At 46.2% G+C, this 22,683-nt stretch overlaps 1 long non-coding RNA gene across 1 annotated transcript; it reads right to left on the reverse strand.

Moving 5' to 3' along the window:
- Window positions 1-232: 232 nt before the first annotated feature.
- Window positions 233-4,873, reverse strand: LOC119087559. The gene is made up of 3 exons (XR_005091022.1): window positions 4,823-4,873; window positions 1,018-1,088; window positions 233-513 (listed from the first exon to the last, which is right to left on the reverse strand). It is a non-coding gene; the product is annotated as an uncharacterized LOC119087559 (long non-coding RNA).
- Window positions 4,874-22,683: the final 17,810 nt, after the last annotated feature.

Raw genomic sequence — 22,683 nt, forward strand, 5'->3', positions numbered from 1 at the left:
GTTCCAGAGGAATCTGACTCCCTCTTCTGACTTCCTTCAGCACCAAGCACACAAGTGGTACACATACACATATGCAGGCAAAACACTCCCTCACATAAAATAAAAAATAAGTAATAAGACGGATAGTGACAGAGAAAGACACCTGACAATGACCTCTGGTCTCCACATGAACATACACACAAATAGATGCACATGTACATGGACTTTTATTCATGACTCCTCCCCCGCCCATATACACAAAGAAAACAGAAACCCCCTTTCTCCCAGTTTTGGAAGCCCAGAAGTCCAAAAGGGAGATGTGGGGAGGGATACAGCCTTCTGGACCTTCCAGGAAGGGAGGTACCATTTTTGCTTCTTCCTGCATCTGATGATTTGCTGAGAAGCCTCCGCCTTGTCCACCTCAGCTTCCATCTCTCCAGTCAGCTGCACAGCATCCTTCCTTGTGTGTCTGCCTCTGCTCTTCCCCTCTTCTTCGTACTCGGCTATCGGTAGATTTACATTAAGACCCCTGGGCTGGAGAGATGGCTCAGCAGTTAGAAACACTTGTTGCTCTCACACAATTCCCAAAATCCACAGGATGCCTCACACTCATCCCTAACTCCAGTTCCAGGGAATCCAATGTCCATTTCTGGTCTCTGAGGGTACCAGTCATGAAATGGTACACAGTATACATGCAGGCAAACATTCATATGTATAAAATAAAATAAATAGATCTTAAAAAAAAAAAAAAAAGACCAGCCTATACTGGTCTCAACACACAGCCATCCTACTTCCAAATGGAGTCATATTCTGAGACTTAGACATCACTTGCTTCTTATGTGTTTAATAGATGGATCTCCACATGAAGAAAGCAAAGCCAATGGTCAGCTACAAATGGGAGGTATAGTTGGTCCCTTCCACCTCCTCGCTGTAGAGTTTTCATTGGTATGCTTTCTGAATTGATCAGTTTCTTTCTTTGTCAACAAGAATCCCTGCAAAGTAAGCCATTTCCATGTGTATTCAGTAAAATATACCCACCTTCTTCAATTGTGCTTGTTTTATCCACACCCAGGTTAATCGATCTCCATTCATTGAGTTTTATTCCAGCCCTGTGGAGTATAAAATATCATCATCCCCATGTCAGGGATGGGGAGACTGAGGCTCAGGAGAAGTATGTGGCAAACCTCAGAAAGTGACTCTAGCTTGCCCAGAATGTAGCTCCAGAAGGATTTCACTTCTCATGAAAAAAACAAACATTTTTCATTACATTTACATTATAGAAACATGTGTTCATCATAAGTGCTTTCAAAGGATGCAGAATGACATGTGGGGAAATGATCCAAACTCTCCTCCCCATCCCAGTTACTTCCAGGCTTGATTCCCTCCCAGGGCTCTTCCTCTGTGACATCTGTTCTCTATGTTTTCTGTCAGATGTGTACATCATTGCCTATTTTTAGTGCTTGTTTTTTATTTACATAAAGAGAATCTCACTCTCCATGTTGCTTTAGTACCGATATTTTCCACTTAATAAAACCCTGGAGATGGGTTTTTTTTTCCCTGTGTCAGCGAAGCTCACACTCATCTTGAATGTTCCAGAATAACAGAAGGGCCAGTTCGGTGGCCGCTGCCTGGATGTCCCTTCTGATCAGCACCCTTGTTCAAGCCAGCCTGTGGATTGTTAGTCTTTCCCCTTTCTCTGTTTCTTTATTGGAGGTGAAGAAAGAGGGGGCTGGGGATTGAACCCACAGCCTTCTGCTTGCTAGGCATACAGTCTACCACTGAGCTGTGCCATCAGTCCCACAGCTGCTGATTTGAGCAGCATGTCTCATTCATCTCAGTTGCTGTCTAATGTTTTGGAGCATCCAAGTGCTGCCACTGGGTAGAGAGCTTGCCGTAACGTGCAAGCGTGAGGCCCTGAGTGTGGAGCTCTTGGTGTAGCTGGTGTCTGTGAGCCCTAGGCTGGGAACACAGACTGGGGGAATCCCTGGGGCTCCCTGACGCATGAACCCCAGGTCCCAGTAAGAGGTTCTATGAGGTGGACTGCCACTGCACTCTCATGTAAACATCTGCTTCTGCTGTTGTAGTTTAAATGTGAAATGTCACTTTGTCCTGGCTAGCAGATGTTTGGGGGACATTGTGGGACCTTTAGGAGGTAGAACATGGCTAGAGGAAGTCAGTTGCCCTCACATGGATCCTTGGGGTAGATGGCCCCTGGCTGCTTCCTGTCTCGCTCTCTGCTCCCTGTCTGGCCCTGCCACAGTTGACTGAAATCTTCTGAAACCGTGAACCAGAACAGACCTTTATTCCCTTAAGTCACTTCTGCCAGGTGTTTTGTCACAGTCATGATGACAGATGGTCCTCAGCATCTGAGAACTTCCACAAGACAATCTCCCCCAGGAGAAACCCCCAGGATTCTTCCCACCATGAAGTGGGATCCATACTGCCTCCCACAGTCATCCCAGGTACATCTCCTCTAGGACAGTGGCTATATCATCTCGGGTGATTCTAAACAAATACTGCCTGGGTCTGGGCCTCACCTCCAGGAAATCTAATTTAAGTGAATGAGGTTGGACCAAAGTGTTAAGACACTTTTAAAACAATTCCTATAGATAAATCAAGTTAAGAACTACTGACAGGTGCTGGAAAGCTGGCTCAGTGATTAAGAGCACTTGTTGTTCTTGAAGAGGAGCAGGTTCAGTTCTGAGCACCCATGTGGAGGTTCATAACCATCCCTAACTCCAGTTCCAGGGGATCTAAATCCCTCTCCTAAACTTCAAGGGCACCAGATGCCTATGTGGTACACATACATGCATGCAGGCAAAGCATTTGTACACATAAAATAAAACAAGTTTTTAAAAACAGCTTGCATAAAAGCAGACATGTGAATCAATGGAATCAAATAAAAAATGCTGACATTAATCCACACACCTGTGAACACCTGATTTTTGACAAAGAAGCCAAAATTGTACAGTAGAAAAAAGAAAGCATCTTCAACAAATGGTGCTGGCATAACTGGATGTTGACATGTAGAAGAATTCAAATAGATCCATATTTTTAGCCATGCACAAAACTCAAGTCCAAGTGGATCAAAGACTTCAACATAAATCCAGTTACACTCAACCTGATAGAGGAGAAAGTAGGAAGTAGCCTTGAATGCATTGGCACAGGAGACCACTTCCTGAATAACACCAGTAGCATAGACATTGAGATCAATAATTAATAAATGGGACTTCCTGAAACTGAAAAGCTTCTGTAAGGCAAAGGACATGGTCAATAAGACAAAACAGCAGCCCACAGAATGGGAAAAGATCTTCACCAACCCCACATCTGAGAGAGGGCTGATCTCCAAAATATATAAAGAATTCAAGAAACTAGACAGCAAAATACCAAATAATCCAATTTAAAAATGGAGTACAGATCTAAACAGAGAATTCTCAACAGAAGAATCTCAAATGGCTGAAAGACATTTAAGGAATTGCTCAACATCCTTAGCCATCAGGGAAATGCAAATTAAAATGACTCTGAGATACCGTCTTACACCTGTCAGAATGGCTAATCTAAAAAACAATGATGATAGCTTATGTCGGAGAGTATGTGGAGTGAGGGGAACACTCCTCCACTACTGGTGGGAATGCAAACTTGTACAGCCACTTTGGAAATCAGTATGACGGTTTCTCAGAAAATTCGGAATCAATCTACCTCAAGACCCTGCAATACCACTCTTGAGCATATACCCAAAGGATGCTCAATCATACCACAAGGACACTTGCTCAACTATGTTTATAGCAGCATTTTCCATAATAGCCAGAACCTGGAAACCACCTTGTTGCCCCTAAACTGCAGAATGGATTAAAGAAAACGTGGTAAATTTACACAATGGAGTATTACCCGGCAGTAAAAAACAATGGCATCATAAAATTTGCAGGCAAATAGATGGAACTAGAAAAAATATCATCCTGAGTGAGGTAACTAAGATCCAGAAAGACAAACATGGTATGTACTCACTCACAAGTGAATATTAAATGTAAAGCAAAGGATAACCAGGCAATAATCCACAGCCCCAGAGAAGCTAGGTTACAAGGAGGACCCTGAGAGGGATGCATAGATCATCCTAGGAAAGGGAAATAGATGAGATATCCTAGGTAAACTGGTGGTGGGGAGGGGAATGGAAGAGGATGGGGGAATGGAACATGAGAGATCGGGATGGTTGAGTTGGGGGAGGGACAGAGATGGAGAACAATGAAAGAGATATCTTGATGGGGAGGGATGGTTAGGAAGAAACCTGGTGCCAGGGAAAATCCCAAGAATCCACAAGGATGACCTCAGCTAAGACTCTTAGCAATAGTGGAGAGGGTGCCTGAATTGGCCTTCTGTAATCAAATTGGTGACTACCCTAACTGTCATCATAGAACCTTCATCCAGTAACTGATGGAAGCAGATGCAGAGATGCACAGCCAAGCATTGGGCTGAACTCCAGGAGTCCTGTTGAAGAGAGGGAAGAAGGATTGTAGGAGCCAGGAAGTTCAAGATCATGTCATGATGGGAATCCCACAGAGACAGCTGACCCAAGCTCTTGGGAGCTCATGGACTCTAGACAGACAGGTAGGGAGCCTGCGTGGGACCGACCTAGGCCCTCTGCATGTGGGTGACAGTTGTGTAACTTAGTCTGTTGGTGGGGCCCCTAGCAGTGGGACCAAGATCTGTCCCTGGCACATGAGCTGGCTTTTTGGAACCTATTCCCTATGGTGGGATGCCTCACTCAACCTTGATGCAGGAGGGGAGGAGCTTGGTCCTGCTTCAGCTTGACATGCCATGTGTTGTTGACTCCCATGGGAGACCTTACCCTTTCTGAGGAGTGGATGGAGATGGTAGAAAGGACACCGGTGTGGTGAGGGAACTGGAGGAGAGAAGGGAGGAGAAACTGTGGTTGGTATGTAAAATAAATATAAAAATTTAATAAAAATATGTTTTTTAAATTTCTTAAAAGAAAATTAGACAAAGGATCTCCCCTACCCCCAATTTGAAACCTGAAGAGGGAAAATGTATGCACAGAAGAAAGGCAAATGGGACAGAAAAAAAAAGTAGCAAGTAAAGACAGGACATAACTCTTCCCATAGAGGCTGAGGCTGCCCATCTCCAGTCCCTGAGGATCCCACGGTTTGGTCCAAACCTCCCTCCCCACCAGCTGCTTGTGCCCCTTATAATCCGCATGATTCATCTACCCTGCGCATTATCTCGCCTCTCTCACCACACTCTCCATGTTCTATCTCCACTACTCTTCCTGCTTTCCTAACTCTCACCCTGTGCACTCAGCTCTTCCAGCTGCCTCTGGATCTTTTCTCACTCTTGCCCACAATTAAAAACCTTCCCACTAATGGAGTGGTTGTGTTGGTAGTTTCTTTACTGGGTCCCATCGAATGCACTCACAGGTTCCTGCCTTTCCTAGGGGTTACATATCTACCCGGGCATCTCTTGACAAGCTCTCTCCCCATTGAAGGCCCAACTCCACACCAGCAACCCAGCCTTTGTGTTCAAGAAGACCAGCAGTGTGCAGACACTAATCTGTGTGATGCATGTTGGTGTAATTGTGGTAATACACATTGGTACATCTGGCAAAACTCACAGAGTTAATCACACTGCGGTTGACCTTGTGACTGACTTTGCTGGGAATGACTAGGTATCTGACTCTGCTCATTTGTGACAGATCACACCATGCCAATGGGAATGGATGACTACCAAGAAATCAAGCAATTGCTGGCCAGGACGGCAGGAAAGAAGAATCCTTCTCCACTGCTGGCAATGTATAAACTGATGCAGCCACTATGGATATCAGCATCAGGGTCTTCAGAGAATGGAAACTACCTGCTATGATGCCTAATACATGTACTCCTTGGTAAACATCTGAAGGAGTCTAAGTCTGCAGACTACCAAGATACTTGCACATCCATGATTCACACTAGCCAGTTATGATGTCATTATCAGACAAATCCTAAAGAAAACTGTCTGTTCATATTCAATGAAATATTACACAGACATTAAAAAAATGAAATCATGTCATTTACAAGACAACGGATGGCCCCTCATGTTAAGTGAAATAAGCCATGTTTCTCGTGTGTAAAATCTAGACTTTTTTAAAGGTCATGAAATCAGAAGACTCTCCAGAGACAGGAAGGAGACCAACAGGAGGGGAAGGGGACCACGAGGGTGGGTACTGAGAGGATGGATACGATCAAAGTGTGTGGCAGATATGCATGAGACTAATAATGAAACCCATTGTTTTGTACAGTGAATGTACACTAATGAAAAATAAGGAGATGTTAATGATTGATAGGGACACCTGGGAGGTGCCGGGCCACATGTATGAAACTCCCTGCACTCTGCTCAATATTTTTTCTTGTAAAGGCAGAATTGCTACAAAAACTAGAATTTATTATTAGGAAAAGACCCTCCACACACAAAACCTCCATTCCTGGAGCCTCAGCATCCTCAAGAGGCTAGTTGGGCCATTTCTTTCTTTAGATAGAGGAAGGACAGGATGATTGCGACCCTATAAGTACCTTAAGCTTTCAAAAATAAGTAAACTTAAGTGTGCTCATCCCAACAGCCCCAACGCTCAATGAACACCACCGCGCTGCCCACCTGCGTCTGCATCCTCTGGCTCCTGCGCCCACAGACTGGACTGCAGCGACTCACAAGTTCACAGCTCTCTTTTCCTCCCTCCTCCTTCTTTTTCTGAGGCCACACAAGGGTGAAGGACTTCCTAGTGGTGGGAACCCCTGCTCTCATTACCTCTACATTTCCGGGCCCAAGACTTCTTTTTCTTCGGAGGTTAATCTGATTAGAACGGAGGTGCTAATATCTTAAATGAATGCCATTAAGGAGCAGCAGATAACATCTGCATGTAAACCTGGCCTCTGAGAGGCCAGCAGCTGGAATGTCAAGCATCTGGCTGGCTCAGAGCTGGAGGAAGGGCTTATCCCAGGCTTCTGGGAGTCTCCTGCTGTCCCCACAATAATCCCTTCTTTACAGCAGCAGTGTGCTGAGTGCAATGTGATTCAATAATGACTCTTTGGAGTGTTTCTCTGTTAGACACAGGGCTTGGCTCTCTGCATCCATCATATCACTTTACCTTTCTGGTGACCCAGTAAGGGACTGTAGTCTCCATTCTGCAGGGGAGGGCTTTAACCTTGAGTTTGCAGAGAGACAATTCAAATTTAGTTTGAATCTTGCTCTAATCCTTTTCCTCTCTAATCTGCACCCCACCCCCATCTCTCTCTCCCTCAGTGGAGTTTATATGAGGTAGCGTTTCCATCACTGCTGGTGACAGCAGTGCTTGGGGCCCCGGTACAGCTATTCCTCTGCCAGACCCGGTCTCCCTCCTCTCCTCCCCCTCTCACTTCCTGGCCCTGCATAGATAAATCACAAAGCAGAGAGCTTTAGCCCTCAAGATCGTTACATGGAGCCACCCATCCTTGGGCTCATGTGGGATCTGGTGGTTGGCTCAGTGAGAGGCGGGGGGACGCCACACTCAAGAGCAAGACTAAGAATAACTCACCAGCACTTTCCACGCACACATGGATGGTCTGCAAGAGAACTGAGGCCTGAATGCTAGATATGACGGAGATGAAGTCTCTGCCCTTGGAAGCTCGGCACACACCAGGAAAGGAAGAAGAGGGCTGAAGAGAGGGGGAGAAGCGAGGCTACTGACTACTGACAAGGCTATTGTTTTGTCCAAAGACCACCATGGACTCTGATGCTGAGCCCCTTTGGCTGACAGCACAGACAGTTTCTCCACCACTGTGCTAGCTTCGAGTGTGGTGGACTTTGTCAATGCACACACGAGTCAGCCCTGTCCTTTACCCTACTAGAGTCAACTAAGCTTTGTGTTTCAGTCTTCCACATTTGTGATCCTCCACATTGCTATCTGCTGCTGGTGGCCCAGGAAGAAATCAACCAACATCCCATTTAATGCAGTCAGCTGTTCCACAAACAGTGATGCTCGGAACTGATTTCAAATCTATTCCTGCCCTTTCTTAGTAATTTATTTGACCAGGACCAATTTGATTGAGTCCTAACTTTGTGCCTGGGAATGATCTAAGCTGTGCAGAACAAGACAGATGACAGTCCTGTTTCAAACCTCTCGTTCCAGTTGGGTAGTAGACCCTATCTTGCTAAGTAGGTGGGACGTTTGTGTCATATGGAGTGACCTCAAGTGCTAGACAGATAAAGAGAGCTGGGTTAGAGAAAAGCAAAAACATTCTCTGAGAATATAAATCTGATAAAGAGAACTATGCCTAACAGGTGCTCCAGCCTTGTCAACAACCCGTTTCCCAAACAGCACTGCTGGATCATTTGAAAATAAGTTCAATGTAGCCGGGTGGCGGTGGCATACACCTTTATTCTCAGCAACCAGGAGGCAGAGACAGGTGAATCTGAGTTTGAGGCTGGCCTGGTCTATAGAATGAGTTCCAGGACAGCTAGGGATACACAACACAGTGAAACCCTGTCTCAGAAAACCAAAGTGGGGAAAAAGAAGAAGAAAAGAAGCTCAATGGCAAATCCAGATCCCAGGAGAAATGAAGGCTTTACAAGTGATCTAACCACAGCCACGATGGTGGGGCTCAGACTGTGAGTCCTCACACCCTCACGCTGTGCAGGGTACAGTTTAAGAACTGGACGTCAGCCCTGGTTCAAAACCTCTCTGTCACTTGTGAATTGTAGGAAGAGGGGACGTTTGGAAATTCATTTTAGTTTTCACTTTCTTTAGTTGGAATCCAGAGAGAATACATATCTATCTGAAGATGGAATCTTAAGTTGTGAAGTTTAAAAACAGAGTATTTGTGAAGGACTTGGACCTTCATTTGATACTCAACAAGCACTTCAAGTATATGGTGACCATGGCCACTTGCGTAAGAAAAAGAACACATTTCTTAGAGGTGTCTCAGTAGGTATTTTTCCCTAGGGCTTGCTGTGTGACCAAGGATGACTTTAAGCAGAAGACCCTCTTGCCTCTAACTCCCCTCCCAAGTGCTGGGGTTACAGGTATGCTCCAGCATGCCTGGTTTGTGCTGTATAAGAGACTGAGCACAGGGCCATTGTCTACATCTATGTGTGCTATGCTCATATGGGACTGGTAGGGCATAGCATTTGTTGAACCCAACATTGCCATGTGCTGTGAGTCATGTGGTCTGCTGCCTGTTAGCGTTAGTGTCACAAGTCATCAAGGAGTTTTTCACTCATAGTTTCTCACTGACGAAAATGTCGTTCTGTGACAAAGGGGTATACAATTACTAATTTTTGTTACCAACAGTTGAAACTGACCAAGCATGTCACCTAACCTTATTATCAGTTATAGAAAACACAGTAACTTGTGTCTGCAGTGCTTTGTTCTTAAGTTCTTATATATGTTCTTCTATTCCATCCTCAGTGTTATCAGGGGACATATTCCTGGGAATAAGACCATAAGTGTTTCACAAAACTGAAGCTAAGTGCTAAATTAATCATGGTTTTATCTGCTTTTCACTCTCCTCTGACTTCCTGTTGCTCACAGGAAAATGTCCAACATCCCTAACAATCTACCAAGGCCTGCCTCACACAAGCCAGTCTGCCTTCCCATCCATTTCTCACCCCCACCTGCCCAGGCTGGGTATCCTAATGTGACAGGGCAAGACAGTGCAGTTTGTCTTGTCTTACAGTCTTGCTGAGGACATTTTACAATTAACTAGAATTTGACCTCCCTGATGAAAAAATCACCCAGCTTTATTCTAGGAACCCATGGTCCAGATGCCTCAGCTAATTTATCTTGGCCTCTCTTAAATTGCCTGTCTGTATAAACCTTCCCTTCCAGCTAACCGCTTAGCTTAGCTTCTGTGAAACTGCTTGCTTGTACAAAAGCTCCCTATACAGCTACTGAATGAGACAACAGAATGTGAATTTTGCCTTTAAGAGTTCCTTGCTCTAAATGCTCCATGCTACATTTGGGTCCCAAATGCCTGAGTGTAGTTACAGCCGGCTGGAATAAAGACTTACAATTGGCTATAGAACGTCTGGAGAGGTCTTCTCAGGTGGACTCCCATAATTCTGCCTACACTGGACTTCCAGTTGCAGAAATATGTCCTGCTTTCTCTCAAGAGTCCTTTCTCTCCAGGCTGGTCCCTCCACTATCCCCCTCCACCTCAGAATCTCTTCCAGTTTCCTCCAGCTCGGCTGTGATAACTTGCACACACCCTCATACCTACCCACCTGGGTGACTCATGTTTCTTCATAAACATGATACCAGTTGGAGGTAGCATGCATTTCTGCTCAAACAGTAGTTTAAACAAGATGGGATGTACCCAGTATGACAAGAGGTATTTTCTCTCATGAAACAAGAAGCCCAAAGGCAGGCTGCTAAGGCTGATCTGAGCCCTCCCTCTGGTGTACCTTGGCATGAAGGCTACTTCCTCAGGCTCTGGCCATCACAGAGCATTCAGTGCCTCCAGAAAAGAGCTTTACTGGAAGCCACACCCTAGAAACTTTATCATATCATAGTGGTCCAGGTTAGCTGGAACTCCTGTCTTCTGGAGAACACGGGGGAGGGTGGGGGTGCAGAATTCTGGTTGGGCCCTTAATTGGTCATACTGCACAGGTATCAGTTGAGTAGAAAAAGGAAGCCGGATGCTGAGGGAGCAATAAGCAGCTCCTGGTACCTATATTTCCACAGAAACCTGCACTTTCCTGCCTAAGGTTTCCCCAATTGGGAGTGACTTATTCAGCTACATGGTGGCATTTTCAAGGCATCTCTAGATTATCCAACTTCCAGTGACTCTGTAGGGGTGAGGATAAGGCAACAAGAGAATTCCTCTGTATTTCAAGATCCACAGAAGGAAAGAAGAGAGACACGTGTTGGCTTCACTGGAAGCTGCCCTCAGAGGCAGGACCCTGGACTGGCCCAGACCTCCTTTTTGTTTTTTTTTTTTTTTTTTTTTTTTTTTTCAGGTTGTTTTGATGTATTTTCTCAGGAATCAAACCAGAGTTTCATGTAGTCCAGGCAAGTTCTACCCTCGAGCCACATCCCTAGAGGCCACACATCATATGTCTAAACAGGTGGTGAATCCTTCCCTGGCTGGTCCAGACAGACTCCTTAGCATTGGCCCTCATTGGGATTTATGTATTGTGGTTGATATAAAAGCTGAAGGTCCATGAGTTCTTGACCACACTGTATCAATAACATGCAGGGCATGACTTGAGAGTAGCAGGCTAGCTTCCCTGAAAGGCTCATAGCACTCAGAAGGTCTGATGTAGAATTAAAAAAAAAAATTCTCCCAAAGCTGAACTTCTCACAGCATCGACCAAGGGAAGCTGGCCATGACATGTCTGCTCATAAGACACCATGGCCATGTCTTCACCAAGCTCAGAAAGAAGAGGAGGATTTTCACGCTGGACACTGAGCGAACTAGAAGCAACAGGAAGCTGTGGACCAGGAGCCTGCTCCTCTCATGAAGCCAGTGTGACCTTCTGGAAGGCTGAGTGCAGAGGGTATGCAGCTGGGGGACTGCTCCCATCCCCTTCCTCTGAGAACACTCGAGAAACAGGAAACTCTAAAAGACAGAAAGGTTTGAGCTGTCTTGAGCAGACCCTCTGACACACCTGTTTTCATTCCTATAAACTCTCTAATGAAGCTCTGTTCTCAACATCTCAAAACACCTATAAACAGAGTTTTTTAAGGCAAAAACCCTGGCTGATAAGTTCCAACAGGCTAGGCTCAGCCACAGCCACGAAGAGTCCCAGAATGTCAATTAAAGATAACAACCATGGTGAAAAGCAGAAGGATATCTCTTCTCTGAAGCCATATTGGGAAGATGAGCCAACAGAGGCATCCCGGGACCCCCAAATCAGACCTGAGGGTAATTTTAAAGAGGTCAAGCAGTATATGTAGCTATAAACACTCCTGGTTAAGGTGGTTCCAAGAGGCACTGCAAAGTGGTCTTAAGAAGTCATAACTAGGGGCTGGAGAGATGACTCAGTGGTTAAGAGCACCGACTGCACTTCCAGAGGATCCAGGTTCAATTCCCAGCACCCACATGGCAGCTCACAACTGTCTGTAACTTCAGTTCCAGGGGACCTGACACCCTCACACAGACATACACACCAATACAAATACAGTTCCCCAATACAGAATTGCCCTCATGTATACCAACCCTCATTATCTATCCTGTGGGGTTTTGTTCTCTCTGGAATCCAAGGTGACTACAGAGGACAATGACTTAGCTGTGTCTTCAGCCTTGACAGGGATGGGTTAGGTTGACAGAGTGTAGCAGGAGTGTGAGCCCCTGTGAAGGAGTCAGATATACAGTGTGGACAAAGAAGCCAGGCTTTTGTAGGCTTAAGGCTACCCTGTGGACTTCAGCAAACACAGCAGCATCTGTGTACAGATTCCCAACCCACCCAACACTGCAGCACCATGGCTCTGGTCTTGAGACATATTCTGAGGCAGGCGGGCTTTCCAAGGAGTTCCACAGAACTGGTGTGGTGGCTCTGCAATTCCTGCCTCAGGAGACTGCCGAGGACACAGGCTGTGAACCCTAAACAAATGATCATGCATGAGGGAGCTGATCTCATCTTCTCCAGACAGAAGAGCCCACTGCCTTCTCCTGCTCCTTACTTTCCAGCAGATACAGCACAGTGTGGTTCTGGGGTGTGAAGGAAATGACCACCGTCAAGCTTACATCCAGAATACACCGCACTGGGAAATGTTCCCACAGGATCATGTGCTAAACACTTGGTCCCCGCTGGGTGGCGCTATTTGGGGTGTTATAGAAACTTTAGTGAGACCTGACTAACAGGTGGTTCACTGGACGTGAATCTTTAAAGGTTATAGCCTGACCCTCTTTCTGGTCCTTATTTTTGTTTTTTGTTTTTTGTTTTTTGTTTTTGTTTTGTTTTGTTTTTGTTTTTTGCTTCTCTGTCACCAAGATGTACAGAACCCCAGCTGCACACTCTTGCCACCACGACTTCCACTGTCATGTCCCCTGAACCACGAGCCAGAAAAAAGCTTTCTTCCTTCAATTGCTTCTGTCTGGTCTTTGGTCACAGCAATGAGAAAAGTGGTTGACACCGGTTCTCACTTGAAGTTCCAACTGTGGAGTTCTGCTATAACTTCTCCCGTTAATCTTCCTCTTGTTATACATGCCTCCTGTACATCAACATTTGTGCATCAACTGCCCAGTTGAACTAGGAGCATTTGCACTGTGACAGCTTGCTGAGAAATGGGTTGCGAACAACTCCAATCAAGGTTGCTGTAATTGTCATTTGGTTACAGTGTATAATGCTCCGGACACATTGCACACATGTTGCTAAAATCCCTTCTCTGGGGGCAGGGGAAGATGTAACAACATCTACCCTCTCCCTGAGGTCCCAACACAAAGCAATATAGATTCCACTCAAGTTCACCCAGGGGAACCGATGATCTTATTAGGCTTCCGTACAGAACCGTGGGTGAAGGGCTACACGCAGGCACACGGGTGGCCTTAAGGCAGCCACACTGGAAGATCTGTGACTGTGCAGATGAAGCTCCCTCCCCGAGCTAGTCCTTCTCCCGTCTATACACCCCAACCTCTCACTATCAATCAGGATTCTCTATAGAAACGGAAGTGATAGAATGAATATCATATTAAAGGGAATTTATTAGAGTGGCTTAGAGACTGTGGTCTGGCCAGTCCAACAATGGCTGTCTGTCTCTTCAAGGAAAGGCCAAGAATCTAGTTCAGTCCATGTGGTTGGATATCTTAGCTGGTCCTCAATCACAAAGAAGCAGCATGTAACACCAGTGAAAGAATGCCACAGCAGCAGGACAGATGAACTTGCCAGCAAGAGTGAGGGCAAGCAGGCAAAAAGCAAAAGCTTCTTTCTTCCATGGCCTTTTATGTGGGCTGCCAGCAGAAGGTGTGGCCCAGATTTAGCATCTGAGTCTTCTGATCTCAAATGATTCAGTCGTGAAAACTCCTCAGAGACCAGCCGCTTGGGTTTTAGTTGATTATAGGTATATTCAAGTTGACAGCCAAGATCAGCTGTCACACCTCCCTGAGGCGTCAAGCAATTAGAATTTCATTAGGCTTCATACAACTGGTTGGGAGGGGTGGCTGGACACTCAGGATCCCACGATGTTCTGTACCCCTTATATAAAAGAAGGTCAAAGGTCAACAAGGCCAGCCATGCTGATCTCTTTCAAACAGGCACAGTTGATCTGATGAAGATGGAGGCAGTTTGGCTCTGAGGATGGCCCTAAACAATAACACATTACTTCAAGTCTCACCACAGACATGCAAAGAAGATGTTTATAGAAGAAATCATTGGCCTGTGGACACAACAGCATAGTTCTCCCTGCAAGGAAAATAAGAGAGAATTGATTCTGAGCCAAATATGTGTGAGCGTGTCCTGGGAGCATGGGTTCAAGTTGCTCTAAGTGACACAATCTGAACAGACTTGATCTTTTCATAGTCACAGAACAAAGACAGTCAATGCATTCACCACACATACTATCAGAGACATCAGGTGATCTGGTTAGTGGAAGCTAGAGGTCTGCTAATAAGGCATTTAATTAATACACTCTAAAGGTTTTATGTGACAGTCAAAAGATCAGATGAAGAGGGAGCTATAAAGAAGACTAAAGACAGCCCAACACAGTCTTGGTTTCTGATCTGTGTCACACCTACTCTTCCCAGTCACAAAGCTCTAATCAGTCCCTAGAATCTTCAACTCAGGTATGGCTTTCCCAAGGCACTACAGTTATGTGCCCAAAGACGCACACTGTTTTAAGAATGGAAGTAGAACCTGAACAATGGCCTAACATCAAAGACTAGTCCTCTGCTGGGCTGTCCTTTAATTCTATAGAGTATGCCTATATACTCAGGGGTCTGCCTGCCCTTCATCCCATGGGAGTCAAATGCATGGACAGCCATGTTTTCAGGCCAGCTTACACTGTTCCATATCATAAACCAATAGGTGACAACCATCTGCAGGAAGGTTCACTGGGTATGTTGGGGAGGGAGACCCTCCTCTCTGCACATGTATAGAAAGTCAGCAGTAGACACTTAATGGATTTTCACCAGGGAGGTTCCCTGGGAACTTCTTAAAAGAAACAGACCAAGATTAAAGGGATTTCTTGAGCCCTTTACGAAGGGTGGCCTTTGAGCATTCCCTTACAGAGAGCAGAGGCCCATCTTTCAAGTGACATTGTTTAGACAGTGACTCACCTCTGTGATGGAAGGGGTCCCAGGGTTGACTCTCCTTTGACTCTCCCACCATTGCATGCTCCTTAAATCACTGCAGAGGAGACAGCTTGGTGTCAGTGTGGGGCAGGGGAGGATAGAGAGGGGCAGGGGTTCAGGTCTGCCGATCCATCAACCCCATCCATCCTGCCTCTGGGCTGTTTACACAGCACTCCATCTAGGCTGCCTCAAATAACACTTGCTTTTTCTTTAGGGGAGGCATTGTTTTTCTTATACCAACACACACAAAAGCTCCCCCATCCCTCTCCTCCAGGGCACACCTAAAAGATGGCGTGGGGAAGAAGGGACTTCTGCCAGGTGAATCCAGTGCCCACAAAAAAGTGACTGCTTTCTCTTGAGGCTTTCCAAGACATTTCCTGTCACCACCATACTGCTTGTGAGTTTATCTCAAATCAATAAATATGGTGGGAGGTGAGTCTTGGGCCACCTCCAGGGGTGAGAACCACCAATGCAAAGCACAGGAGCGACAGACAAAGTGGTTGACAGGTGCAGATTCCAAGACACTTCAAATAATCTCTAATTCCAGATACCAGGGCCCTGTCCAGGGAGTCTCTTAGGGAAGATGTCCTTCAAGATCTTACTCATGAATGAGAGCAGATGCAGGCACTTCACTGAGTGGCAGCCAAGTCTGAGAATGTGCCATATAGGAAGGTGCATGCCTTAGAAATTCAACCTGACCAATAGGGACTACAGCACAAGTAAGCCAACTGGTCAACCCCATGCTACCACCACACCCGATTTTAGCTCTGTCCTCCACACTAGCCACTCCTTCACTCACCAACCTCATCCTACCCCTTTCAAGAGTATGTCCAGGGGGTGCACATGTACTTTAACATGACCTTGAAAAAAACAGCTGAAAGGAGATCTACTGCCTGCCTCGAGAGAATGAGACTCTTACATAATTAAAGGCTCTGCATCCCTCATCACAGATGTAAATTCACTATTCTCATCACTATTATAAGTCAGTGCTTAGGGAAATAGCTGTGCTGTAAACCCTTTAATATAACAGGAGCCTGTCTCCCTGAGGACATCTTGCCTTTGGGTAGCAACAGGTGTGGATAAATGGGAGATGCTTGTAGGGACAGCTCTGGTCCTGTCTCACATGCCTGAAGTAAGTGAGAATCTGGCTTCCAGGTTCCATCAGGCATCTTTTATGACCCTCTTTTGTGGGAGCCTGTGACCCTCCATGATCTCCCTTGGTTGGAAGACCCTTGGAATCCAAGACAGTATCAAAGTTAGATATCTGCTTTACTAAAAACAGCTCAGTGTTTGACATATTGCAATCAAAGTTGGGAGGTTAGTTTGATGACCAAAAAGATTTGCTTCTGATATGAGCCTATCTACTCTCAACTCCAACTCTAGCCAGGAGCTAGCAAAACAGAAGTGGGAGTCCAAGCTTGGTAGAGATGTGAATTTAATTCATACTACTCCATGATTCATCTTCCTACTTCCTAAATGAGAGCACCGAGGGCCAGACAGGGAAATCACCTGCCCGGCTGAGTCTGAAGACAGAGCTTTCACACAAGAACTGCCTGGGCCCTACTTTCCTTTGCAGTATACTCCTTACATATCCATGGGAAACAGGCTACTCTACCCCAAGGATGCCAGCTGGTGGGTTACGATCCATAGGGCTTCTCTCCCCATGTCCTCCTTTTGAACCCCACAAGCTAGCAGGAATCTGTGCCCAGCAAATGAATTCCAATTTATCTTACACTTTCAGTGTTGAAAGTCTACCACAGCTGACTCTTCCATCCATGTAGTTTGAGGAACATCTGATTCAGAAAGACACAGAATATAATCTCACTATGGACATCTGACAAAGCTACAACGGATGCCACCCTGGGGCCACATGCTGCCACACCTCAAGTTCTCTGATCTTCAAGACTCCTTCTCCCTCTAAATGGTACCCTCTAAAGGTTAAGCAGGTGACAGGGCCACCATTATAGCCATAGTATTTATATTAGAGAGGAAACTTCCTCACAAATTACTGAGCTCCTCAGTCACTAGGCAGTTTACATAAACTCTTCTCGAAAATATAAATCCTCACTCTCCTTAGAAGAGCCTCAAAGTAGACAAACTGAGGCCTTTTAGCTGGGAGGACTAAGGAGTCATAGCTTACCAACTGAAGAAGGACTGAGATACAGTCTGAGGCCCCACATCACACTTGACCCATGTCCTTGGCAGAGAGGCCAGATCAAGGCCTGTAATGTTTCTGAAAGCTGTCAGTCCTTGTTGCCAAGGTAGAGGCCAGGGATCAATCACCCTTTGGCTCTGGAGAAGGACAAGGCATCATAGAGGAACACCCAACTGGGAGGAAGACAGACTGATGAGCCTTACAGTCTCTAGACAAACTTACATCAATCAATGGATGTCAAGGCATGTGAGGTTGAAGTCAAGGCCACTGTGGGTGAATACAAGCCAAAAAAAAAAAAATTACTCCCCCTCCATCTCTCCCTATGCATGGATTTTTTTCACCATTTCTAGTCTGACCCAACCACACATGATGAAGGTGGTGAGGGTGTATTATCCCATGCCACAGACAAGGAGGTTGGGGCTAGAAGTTGGGGGGCAGAGAGGCTGAAGGCACACATCTGGAAAACTACACAGCTGGCTCTTCTGACCCCAGACACAGGTTAATGACTTTCTTGCAGCAGTCCCACTTATAGTGTCCTCGTCTGCTCTCTGTTGCTGTGACAAAATGCCATGATCAAAAAAAAAACAACTTGTGAAGGAAAGACGATGTTTTGTTTAAACTACCATGTTCATCATCTAGGGAAATAAGGGCAGGAACTCAAGCAGGAACCTGGAGGCAAGACCTGAAGCAGAGACCATGGAACAGCTTTGTTTACTGGCTTGCTTCAGGCTCATGCTCAACTACCTTTTTTATACCTCCAAGACCATTCACTCAAGGGTGGCCCCACCCACATGGGCTGGCCCCGCCCCCATCCTGCATTAGTCAAGAAACCGCCCCACAGACTTGCCTACAGGCCAGTCTGATGGAGGTAATTCCTCAGCTGAGGTTCCCTCCTCCCCGATGGCTCTAGCTTATGTCACCATGACAAGAAGGGGGCAACACATCTCACATCTGCCTTATTTCCTTCAGCCATTCCCTGCGACATTGATGAGGCACGTTCGAAACAAAGGAAGCCACAGATTTTCTTCTTCCTCTTCCTCCTCCTGCTCTTCTTCTCAGTCTCCATCCATCTTTTTCTCATTAACTCCATCATTTAGAATTCAGTCGTGGTACTCTGCCCTTCCTAAAGAGGGCCCCACCTGTAAACTAGACTCCCAGTTTCTACCCACTTAGTTCCATGACAATGAGGATTAAAAGTACAAACTGGACTCAATCATGGAGTCCGAGAGTGGCAAGTGCAGCCAGTGGAATAAATACATCAGGGGCCAGCACATCAGAACCTGCCAGGGCTGGGTGATAGATTCATAACACGCCCCCATGGTTGGGCATGTCTGGTGGACCTAGACACTTCTGCCTAGCCAGTTCCTGGTCAAAATAGCCATTTCCAGGTCAAGGCGTCTCGCATGACCAGGACCCGTGCGTGGCTTTGCATGGTTGGGTAAGAGCGTTTATAAGCCAGTGCCATATTCCCAGCTTCCTTCTTCTTTTCCATGCACGTGTCTCTTTAACAGGCCTGAGCACCCCTGTCCTTTTATCTTATCTTAATAAAACTCTTGTTAGTGGATTCTGTCGTGTTTTGAGACATTTCCTTGCAGAGTAAGAGCGACGCAAATAACTAACACTGGGGACTGCATGTGCAAGAGAGGCCTGTTGAGAAGGCATGTGAGCAAAGACCTGACCAAGAATGTAGAGTGTGGCATGTGATGGCCAGGGCAGCTCATTTCAGAATCAGGGACAAAGACAAAGGCTCCTGGGTAGGGATGTTGTCTTGTTGGATAATGACAAAGATAAATTTGTTTTGTAAAAAATATTTGTCGGGTTAAGCTGTGTAATATTTTTAATGCCCTCCCCCCAAAAAAGAGGAACAAACTTAAAAACTTAAAATTGGCATGTGAGCGAAAGTCAGGGTCAGGCGTTCCCCGGGATCTACAGCACTGCTAGAGTGGGTAGGGAGCTAGTGAGGGTGACAGAGGCAGGCACTGTATGTGTTAAATCTCGGGGTGGTGGTGGTGGTGGTGGTGGTGCTGGTGGTGGGTTTTTTTAAAACATTTATTTAGTGTGTGTTCACGGATATATATGTGCATGCTTTTGTAGGAAATCAGGAAGTTCACTGGCACCCGCTCCATTTGGTCTCTAAAAAAATTCTACCACAGACATGTTATCCCCATTTGCCTTAGTTTTCAGACTGTTTATTTTTAAGACAGGGTCTCAAGTAGTCCAGGCTGGCTTGAACTCAGAGCCCCTTAAACTCCTGATCTTCCTGCCTCCTACACCCATACACACACACACACACACACACACACACACACACACACACACACCAAAACAAAACAAAACTACACCACCACCAACAACAACAACCAAATAACTGGCTTCCTGTTGTCAGAATGATGTCAGAAGATGAACCTAGTGTCTCCCTTGGGTCACTGCTCTGCTCTTTCGCTTTGTAGGCTGTGGCACCTGGGGCTCATCACTCCCACCCCGCAGATCCCCATCACCCGGCATCCTATACTGTGAGGCCAAAACACCTGTTCTTCTCTTTCAAGATGTTCTGCCTGTAGGGGCCCTCAAACCTCAGGGGTGTTACATCAGCATCCCTTTCTGTTCTCACTATCTGAGACCTCAGTGAGAAAGGACCCATGTGGCCAGCATGCCAGGCCATGGCCTTGGGAGCGAAGTTCTCCTTCTGGTGACTAAGCCTGGTGACTAGAGCCTGCTTGCCCTCCTGGCTCTTTCTGCAGGGGGTTTTTCCCAGGAATCACCTGCTTGCTGGGAGATACTCAAGGGGCAGGTGTGGCCACCTCCTACAGAAAGTTTAAAGATTAGTGGGACTGACTCAGTCAGCCTCTTATTATTGTCCTGGACCTGCGTCACTAAAAAGGTCAATGATAGAACAGAACCCAAGACTGAATTTGTTTATTCCAAATTTGCTGATTACTCTTCATTAATTTAATTATATTTCTCTCTATGGGTTTTAATTGGATCTGTAATTGCCTTTTCATTGCTTACCATCAGTAGAATTATATCCAGCATGGCAGTTGACTTAGACCCTTCTGTGATACAGCTCTATGCCTAGCCATTCACCCTATCCACAAAGATAAATAAACAGCAATATCCTAGCGACCACAGCTGGCCTCCTCACTGGCTCCTCCCACCAAGCATCCTTGCAGTTCTGTGGTTAGTGTCTGAGGGTCCCACTTTGGATTGCTAAGACTTTCTTCCCAGCTAGTCCCGCCCTCATGCTCTGAAGTATCTACTCTGCTATTCCCTCGAGCAGCACAGTGTATATACAGGCAAAGGAGGAGAGCTAGAGAGACTTCATTCGGCTGTCCTCCACGAGCCCCAGAGCTCTTGACTTGTGGAAAACGGAGTCCCAGAAGCAGAGAGTGAGAAGTAGAAGCTGGAGGTCAGGCGATGGCGCCATTAGGTTCTAGTGGGGAATCTGGAGCATGTCTTTATTAATGGTGCTTATCACTTTCATGTGGTTATTTTAAAACTAAAGAACAGATCAAGAAAACGATTATAAGGTAATAATTTAGGAAAATACTGTTGAGATACAGAGGGAAGTTGGCAAAATATAAATGAATGTACAGATCAAATACAGTAAAATACTGAAGGCCTTATGTGATGCTTAATCAAGTCAAATGTATTGTCAGAATATTGGGGGACTACAGCTCAATAATAAGGTGTTTGCTAGTGTGTTTGTGAATGTACACACATACAGAGAGAGCGAGAGAGGGGGAGAGAGAGAATTGAAATAGTTATCGTTCTTCCTTCCTTTCTTTCTTTCTTTCTTTTTTTTTTTTTTTTGGTTTTTTGAGACAGGGTTTCTCTGTGTAGTTTTGGTGCCTGTCCTAGATCTCGCTCTTTAGCCCAGGCTGGCCTCGAACTCACAGAGATCCTCCTGGCTCTGCCTCCTAAGCACTGGGATTAAAGGCGTGCGCCGCCGCCGCCGCCGCCGCCGCCGCCGCCGCCGCCGCCGCCGCCACCCGGCTCTTCTTTTAAACTTCAGTGTTTCAGTGCTGGAGGCATGGAACCAGTGCTCAGGGTGAGCACTCTTCCACTGAGCCATGTCCCTAACCCCCCAGTGGTAAAACCCCAGCCCCACAATGGCCGATCTAGTTCACTCTGAAGCTACGTGCCCTGTGCTCTGGTTTGAACATGGAATGTTCCCCATAAGCTCATGTGTTTGACCGGTTGTGCTGTTTCGGAAGGTTGTGGCACATGTAGGAGGTGGAGCCTCACTGGATGAAGTGGGTCTCTGGGTGGTCAGCCTTGAGGTTTTATAGCCTAGCCCCACTCCCTGTCCTCTCTCTACTTCTGGAATGTGGCTGCAATGCGACCAGGGGCCTCACACCGCTGTTGCCAGGCCTTCCCCGTCGTGATGGACCATATCCCTTCTCAAGTCAAAATAAGCCCTGGCTTTCCCAAGTTGCTCTGGTCAGGCTTTTTTGGTTTGTTTGGTTGGTTGGTTGGTTGATTTTTCGAGACAGGGTTCCTCTGTGTAGTTTTGGTGCCTGTCCTGGAACTCACTCTGTAGCCCAGGCTGCCCTCGAACTCACAGAGATCCGCCTGACTCTGCCTCCCAAGTGCTGGGATTAAAGGCGTGCACCACCACTGCCCTGCTTCTGGTCAGGAATTTTGCCATAGCAACAAGAAAAGTAACCAACACACCCATCCATATTACTATTGCCAATTTACAAAACTATTTCAGCCCCATGAGGAGGCAAGGTCATGTACGTGTGGAGCCGTCCCAGACAATACTGCTTCTCACCACTCCTTCTCTCGAAAAGGCCCCTGGAGCACCCCTGTGCATCCTGGCACAGCTGATCACTGCATTGGGTCCTGGAGAAGGCCACAGGGCTAGCTCGGGCTAAGTGTAGACTGTTCCAATCCTCTCAAGCCAGCAAAAGAGCAGGAGATGAAGGCTAACTGTCTCTTTTAACGGGCTAGAATGTTAAGGCTGTTTCCAAAACTCACCTATTAAAATGAGGAGTTGACTGGGAGGAAACACACACTTACAAAGTCATAGTTGATAAACAGAAAATCCATTTATGTTATTATACACTTAGAAGATGAGCCCTGACCTGCTGGGTAGAGACGAGTAATTGTCAAGAAACCGGCTCCTAAATGGAGACCAGCACAGGCTCCAACACCATTCCAGCACTTACCGGGCCTCCTCATGGCTCCGGAACGTGTAATAAGGTGCACTTGCCCGATTTATTTAATAAAAGTAATTCCTGCTCATTATTCCTCTTATTATCATTGGTGGTGATAATGACAGGATGTTTGAACATGTTG

Source organism: Peromyscus leucopus, chromosome 3, assembly GCF_004664715.2.
Source record: "Peromyscus leucopus breed LL Stock chromosome 3, UCI_PerLeu_2.1, whole genome shotgun sequence".
NCBI classification, from domain to species: domain Eukaryota; kingdom Metazoa; phylum Chordata; class Mammalia; order Rodentia; family Cricetidae; genus Peromyscus; species Peromyscus leucopus.